We start from the raw sequence: 7,371 nt of genomic DNA, 5'->3' as shown, positions 1-7,371 counted from the left end.
ATGATTTAAGACATTTTATCTCTTTAGGATCTACTGTCTAAGGGCCCAGCCTTGATGTGAGGGATTGTGATGCTATCAGGCCAGTTATTGACTTTTAGAAGTGCTGGGGCCAAGCCCTGCTTATCTAGTTCACACATGTCGTCCCAATGATTTAAAAGATAACTGAGGACACTCAACATCCCACACAAGGGACTGAGGATCTTGAAGAATCAAATCCTAAATCTGTATTTCTGGCTCACTCTACTCATGCAAGTACATGAGTACTCATCACTCGTCCAGCATTTGTCCTCTGGATTTTTAAACATCATTTATTGATATATGCAGTGTTGTTGCAGCCATGTTGCTTCCAGGATATTAGAGAGCCAAGGTGGGTGAGGTAAATTATCTTTTATTGGACCAACTTCTGTTGGTGAGAGAGAAACAAGCTCTCAAGCTGACCTAGAGCTCTTCTTCAGGTCTGGGAGTAGTCACAAGGTGGAACAGATTGTTTAGTATAAGTAGTTAACACATATTGCCAAGGACTATTTGAGGGGAAGTGGCCTGTTAACACCTCTTCAGTCATAGAGTGGAAAGTGGGGGGGCAAGTGGGTTACAGATTGTTGTAATAAACCATGAATCCAATGTCTCTATTCAGTCCATGGTTTTAGTAACTAGAAAAATTATGAATTTAAACTCCCAGGCTCATCTTTTGAAGATGCTGTGCAGGTTTCCTTTGAGGATGAGGCCTGAGAGGTCAGACAGAGTTGATAGCTTTGGGAAAAGTGTTCGCCCCCAGCTGATAGTGTTTTTGTCTGTCATTTAAAAATGCACATAGCAACTCCTGAAGCCACTTGTTGTTCAGCTGCAGCACAGGTATGGGAACACCACAGTTTTAATAACAAATGCACCTGTGACTGTACTGGCTCAAGCAGAAATCTCATAGAAATCTTCCATGCTAGGACTTTGAGGAGAATCCTCCCAAGAAAGCCTGTGGTGGTGCAGGAAGTGGGACTGATAAGCCAGCAGGTGGCACTCTCTCTGACCCTGTTTCCCAGCATGTTGACAAGGAGATGTATTGCTAAAGATGTTGCCTTTAAGATGAGATTTAATAATATCTAGCTCTTCTATAGCACTTATCAGTAGATCGCAAAGCACTTTACAAAAGAGGGCAGTAAAACTGGAATAAGCTTTCGAATGCATCCGATGAAGTGAGCTGTAGCTCACAAAAGCTTATGCTCTAATAAATTGTTAGTCTCTAAGGTGCCACAAGTACTCCTTTTCTTTTTATTTCCATAGTGGCTTTTGCAAGGGCAGGTGGGTGTTTCAGTGGCAAAGGTACATACATAATGTCTGCATTCAGGAAAAAACAAAAAACAAAACCCATTCTAAACCATGTAAATGCCAACAAGCGTCCATGAAAAAGGTTTTTTGCAAAAAATTTTGACCAGTTCTACTCCCGCTTTATGCTGGTGTAGTTAAGAGGAGAAAGGTCTATTGTTTAAACAAAATGTAGACATGAAAATAAATTCTCCCCTCCCCCAGGACAGAAACAAAACCAAACTACAGTGGGTCCAATTTAGGCAGCCAGGTCATATCAGAAATGCCCATTGACTTCAGTGGGAGTTAGTTGCTTGCAATGTGATAGCAGCTGCATAATCAGGCCTGTGGAGTTCATTTGGTCAGGCCCAGGGGGCTACAGTGGGGTGGGGATTCAGTAAGCACCAACAGTGAATTCTTTTCATTTTTTCAAGTTAAGGTCTGAGTAGAGGAAATGCCAAGTATCCTCCCGCCCCGCCCCCTGACTCTCTATTCATTGTCTGTTGGGGGGAGAAGAAGAGGCAATAAAGGACCAAGGTTAACTTGACACCTGTATCTGTGACAGCTCAAGCAAGGGATATAGAAGGAAAGACTCTCCTGGCAGCCATTTGAAATGATACCCCCTTCCTGACTTGGAAGCTTTGACTGATGGTTTAAGCTTTGTGCAGCCATATGGTCAAACATCTTGAAGGGGCAGCAAAGAGATACCGGTGCCAGAACTGGAAATAGAAACCAAGTCATTGTTGGAAACCAGATCTCTGACAGACTGAAGCCAGGGGAAGGCTACTTTCTTCTTAATTTTGTTCATGAATTGAGCTGTAGCTCATGAAAGCTTATGCTCTGATAAATTTGTTAGTCTCTAAGGTGCCACAAGTACTCCTTTTCTTTTTGCGAATACAGACTAACACGGCTGCTACTCTGAAACCTTCCCTTTCTATGTTCAGGACCCAGAGAAACACTGGGGAGAAGGTAAATTCCTCCTCACAGTTAGAAACAGTCCTTGCTGAACAGTGGTTAAAAAGGAATAATTTACCTGATAGACCACACCTTGCAGTCCAGTGTACGAGGAGGGCTGCTAAGTAACACAAGTGGGGAATCAAGACTCCAGCACTTTTTGGGACTTTCCTCCTCTCCACTTTCATTCTCTAGAAGAGAAAATTTGGCTTTATCATAAATCAGGGCATTGTTCACTACCCCTAAGAGAAACAATTTAATACTAGAAATATGTCTGTAATGTCAGCTTTCCCTGGAATTCAAACACCGGGAGAGCAGACAGTCCTATTTAGGCTTCTGTTGGTGTAGCCCAACGATTAACAAATGCCCATCAAGATAAGAATTCTAATGACCACAATGGAGTCCCTCTTCTCCTTTCATTACATTTGTTTCCAGCAGGGAAGAGTTTATAAATGAGTGGCTATGCTAGTAGCCTTAAATTCAGCTCCCTGGGCAGCTATGTGGACGAGTTCCAGGGACAGAGTGACATTTTTCTTTAATAAACTCCTTGCACCACATTAAAGATAAAAGGGGAAGGGAAATATTTATATTCTGACAAAGAAGCTCTTCCCTTCAGGCTCTTGTTTTGTTTGTTAGCCAACTCTGTCCCTTTTTTGCAGTTTTTCCTGTTTGTCTACATCTTCCCTCTCTTTTTCTTCCTTTATTCACTAATTTTGTCCCAGTGACAGTGAAATTGAAAGTCTAGAATTGTTGTCAAAGAGATCAAATTCAGATTGTGTGTGCGTGTGTGCGCCCATGCACGCATGTGTGTAATTTCTAGTACATAAAAACATCTCTTCCCCCATCTTTGTTTTTAACATAAAACTTTGATTTATAGCACTTGAACAGAATATATTACATCTGGTTTACTCCAGTTGCTTCAGATGAAGCTGTAGAAACTGATTTTTTTTTTTTTTTTTTTTTTATTAAAGAGCACAGTGTCCCACAGATGCCTGAATATCCTCCCACATCTGTAAAGGCAGTAAGTAACTACCATCAGTCTTCTTTGTGGAAGCTCTTGCTGAGGCATGACACAGCTACTTTGAGACCTCTGTATCCTCATTCATCAAACACTTCCTTTCTTCTGAGGAACTGTCCCTGAGGATCATTCCTTTCTTCTGAGGAACTGTCCCTGAGGATCATTCCTTTCCTCCAACTAATATGCCCAGGTGAAAGGAATCTTGAGAACATTTGTGTTTGGGTCCAGCTCCTCATACTTAAAGATTAAATAAGGTAAGTTAGATATAAAGAAATATGGCATTATCTGTTTGTTCTACCCATTCACCTTTTCTTTTTTTTATATTTTACAGAGTTGTGTGCAATTCATCTGGTTAAAATGTACATAGTAGCATGTTGATAGACATCAGTGTCATTTATCACTATTACCTTCACCAATATTTACAGTTCCAATATTGACCATTTCTCCATCACCCATCCTGGTAATATTTGGGTGCTTGACAATATTAAAAATATTGCACACAACTTAAATAGAGAGACTACTGCAAATGTATCCCCTCTTACCTTACCAGTGCATTTCTGTTCCTCAAGAATTGCAAAGTGTCGGGGGGGGGGGGGGGAGAAGAGAGGGAGCGAAGACAAGCTCTTGTGCTGGAATTTAAGTATATTCAGTACAAACTGATGAACAAATGAAATTAAACTGGAAAGTGGATTGATCTCATTTCATCATTCACCCTCCCAAACAAAAAAGCTGCTGTTCTGTTTCCAGTCTGATCTGGAACCCAAACCAATATTTTAATTGATTTTTTTTAAATTTTTTAATTGATCCCTCCTAAATCAATTAATGAAGCCTACCTAGGGAAATGTATGCTTCTTTTTTGGTTGAAGAATCCTCTTACTTTATTTTCACAAATAATGGTCATTAAACCATTTACAATGGATTTACAGAGATGCCACCCTGACACAGATCCCATTGACCTCTGTAGAACTGAGGCTGTTTAGCACATCTGAAAATCAGGCCCTAAAAAAAGAGAAGTGTCATCCTTCCACTGCAATGCACATTTCAAAACATCATGAGTATAATAGGGCACAGACTCACCCAGCAGCACCTCCTGCTGCTTTTCTCAGCATCCAGCCTCCAGAGTGCCTCCTTCAGGCCAGTGTCTCACCACCCCTGGCCCCCGTGTCCCTCCCAGACCCCAGTGCCCTTGTCTTGGGTGCTGCCCCCTAGTAGTGCCCCCACAGTTCTGGGTCTCTCCTTCCCAGGGGAACCCCCACCCACTATCCCCACCTCCCCATCAGTCTTAGGCTACTGCCAGTCACCAACTAGCCCCTGCTCCCTGCAGCAGACTGCAGTATAAGCCATGCATCATAGGCAAGGGGGTTTGGACCTGCTGTTTCTGCCTACCAATGGCTGCCCCTGCAACCCATGTACCTAATAGGCCTTCCCAGGCCTGCAGCCTGGGCTTTCCTAGGCCTGAGCTCACCTGCTCCCAATCTAGGTACTTTCTCAGCCCTTACAGCCAGATCTCTCCTTCTCTCTCCAAACTAGAGAGAGTCTCAAGTGGAACTTCTGTCTCAAAGCCTTTATAGAGCCAGCTGGGCCCTGATAGGGGCATGGCCCTCAGCTGCTGCCATTTCCCCCAATCAGCTGGGGTTTTGCTCCCTTCCCTAGCCCCAGCTCTCTGTAGGGCTTTTTCAACACCTTCAGGGCTGGAGAGGGTGCTCATCCCGCTACAATGAAATACAAAGATATTTTCCCCTACAGGATAATTTGTGAGTTGACAAGGGTTGTGCTGCTACTTGCTGGGATTTGCTAAAGCCTAAAAACTGTAGTATCCATTGGTGACATGAGAACTTAACTGTGCTAAGTACTGGCCATCTATGCAAGCTTGCTGCTCTTACTCCTAGGTGATTATGGAGATGGTAGCAGGAAAACTCAGAGCTTGTCTATATTGGAATTTTTTGCCTGGTGTAGCTACACTGATGCAAACCCTCAGTGTAGCTGACAAGCAGCTATGTAAAATTGGATTTACTCTGACCTGAGGGACCAGGCATCTACATGGGATGTGTGTGGCTACACTGGTGCAGCTATACTTGTGCAAAAATCTCTTCTAGAGACGAGTCCTTAGTGCACCCTGTAAACTTTCTTCCTTGTCAATGTCTCCCTGCCAATCTGACTCTGAAATTTTCCTCCCACTTTTCATACTTGCACAATAGTTTTCTTTTCTTGATGCATACAGGCAGCCTATCACTTTTCCCAAATGGTGTTCAGTTTTACTGCAATTTTAAGAATACTGGTAGGAGTACATTATAGATCAGACCGATTTGAGCCTAAAGTGAGGAAGAAGAGTGTAACAGCTGAATTATATTTTAAAATGCTTTTATCCCAATCAGTTAAGTCAGAGAAAGTCTAAAGAGCCTGCTTTAGCAGAGCCTGCCTTAGCATTTTTAGGCAGGGCTGTGAAACAGTTTTTTTACAGTTCCCTGTGCAAATGTCACCAACTCCTGTCCATTCATAATCACACTTTTATGCACATAGGATGGGCTTGAGGATGCTGTAGGTGGTGAGTAAGATTATTAAGGCACACTCATACTTGCAGGGAATATTGTGAACTTATTTTTTTTTAAACGGTTCAATTTTTACAGATCCTTATTTCTGATAGTTTACCCTTTAAATTCTAGTCCTGAGGGTTGTGTGTGTGTGTTTGGGTTTTTTTTAATTTTGAAATTCTGTTTAAGAGAAATTTTATAAGGGTTTTTTCTGTTTCTCTGCAGCTTACAGGACCTTTCAGCAAGAGGGAGGGAGCCTGTGAGCAACCCCACCACATGTGCTTGGGCATGCCTTTCTCGCACCCAGCATGCACACTAGTGGCCTGCCTCTTCCGTAGCAGCAGCAGCATAACTGAGGTAAGGCCTCTCAACCTCTAACCTCCTCCCTGGGACCTGAAGAGGGATCCTTATTGAATGAAGAACTCACTCCTTCCTGCAGCTAGAGTCTGAGGAGTGAAGAAGAGGGCTTCCATGGGTTCCCCGTCCAGCTCTCATTACAGCATCCGATGAAGTGAGCTGTAGCTCACGAAAGCTTATGCTCAAATACCTTTGTTAGTCTCTAAGGTGCCACAAGTACTCCTTTTTTTTTTTTTTTGTGAATACAGACTAACATGGCTGCTACTCTGAAACCTGTCATTACAGCCTGGCTCCGTCCAGGAGCATGGGAAGGGAGAGCAGTTTTCACCAGCCCCATGTAGAGGTTTGTGGAATGAAGTGTCTTCCTATCTCTTCTCCCCACCCCACAGTTCCAGGCAGAGGCCTTGTTGGAGGTGAACAAGGGGTTCCTCCAGTCCCATGCATACCCATCAGCTGCTGTTGCTCCTCAGCTTCATAGGATGACTTTTAAGGAAAAGATGACCCTTCCTGGTCCCAAATTGAGGCTGCTGCAGCTCTGCTGCTATGTTCCAGGGCAATGCCCTCCTCAGGGCCTGGGGGAATATGTGTGAATGAGCAGCCTGAGATTCTATGATAACAGCAAGGAAAGTAACCAACGCCCAGGCAGGGTGTCAAATAACCCAACAACAGCCCTTGTCCAGCAAGGGAGCTACAATGCAATGATTCACCTGCATGAGGCCACACCAGGGGAATTGCTCAACCTTGCTTGGAAAGACTCGGCAAAGCCCCCCAGACATGCCTGGACTTGTGCTCCTCAAGCACATGGACTGAGGATATAAAACAAACAGAATGGACACATACTGGGCTCTTCTCTTGCCCCCACCTTCGCTGCAAGCAACCAGGACACTGAGAAGAAGACAAGACTCCAACACAGGAGATTGGCCCGGGTTTAAGGAACAAACCTGTATGTTAAGGACTGCAATATCCAGAGGGGTGAGAAAAACTGCTTAATCTAGATGTTGCCCAGTCTAATAGGGTTGAGAGTTTAGACTGCGTGCTTATATTTTCTTTTCTTTTGGAACCACTCGGACTTTTTGCCTATCACTTATAATTGCTTAAAATCTGTCTTTGTAGTTAATAAATTTGTTTGTTTGTTCTACCTGAAACAGTGTGTTTGGTTTCAAGCATGTCAGAGACTCCCCTTGGGATAACAAGCCTGGTACATATCGATTTGTT

General features: G+C 43.4%; 2 long non-coding RNA genes across 2 annotated transcripts; both read right to left on the bottom strand.

Annotated features, from left to right (window-relative positions):
• Positions 1-764: 764 nt before the first annotated feature.
• Positions 765-7,083, bottom strand: LOC122458182. Its single transcript, XR_006278086.1, has 3 exons — positions 6,774-7,083; positions 5,488-5,494; positions 765-775 (listed from the first exon to the last, which is right to left on the bottom strand). It is a non-coding gene; the product is annotated as an uncharacterized LOC122458182 (long non-coding RNA).
• LOC119863298 lies at positions 3,193-4,798 on the bottom strand. The gene is made up of 3 exons (XR_005295562.2): positions 4,734-4,798; positions 4,102-4,267; positions 3,193-3,505 (listed from the first exon to the last, which is right to left on the bottom strand). It is a non-coding gene; the product is annotated as an uncharacterized LOC119863298 (long non-coding RNA).
• Positions 7,084-7,371: the final 288 nt, after the last annotated feature.

The sequence above is a fragment of the Dermochelys coriacea genome, chromosome 11, assembly GCF_009764565.3.
Source record: "Dermochelys coriacea isolate rDerCor1 chromosome 11, rDerCor1.pri.v4, whole genome shotgun sequence".
Lineage (NCBI taxonomy): Eukaryota > Metazoa > Chordata > Testudines > Dermochelyidae > Dermochelys > Dermochelys coriacea.
Note: the sequence above shows the minus strand (reverse complement) of the source record. Positions and strands in the feature narration are given on the sequence as shown.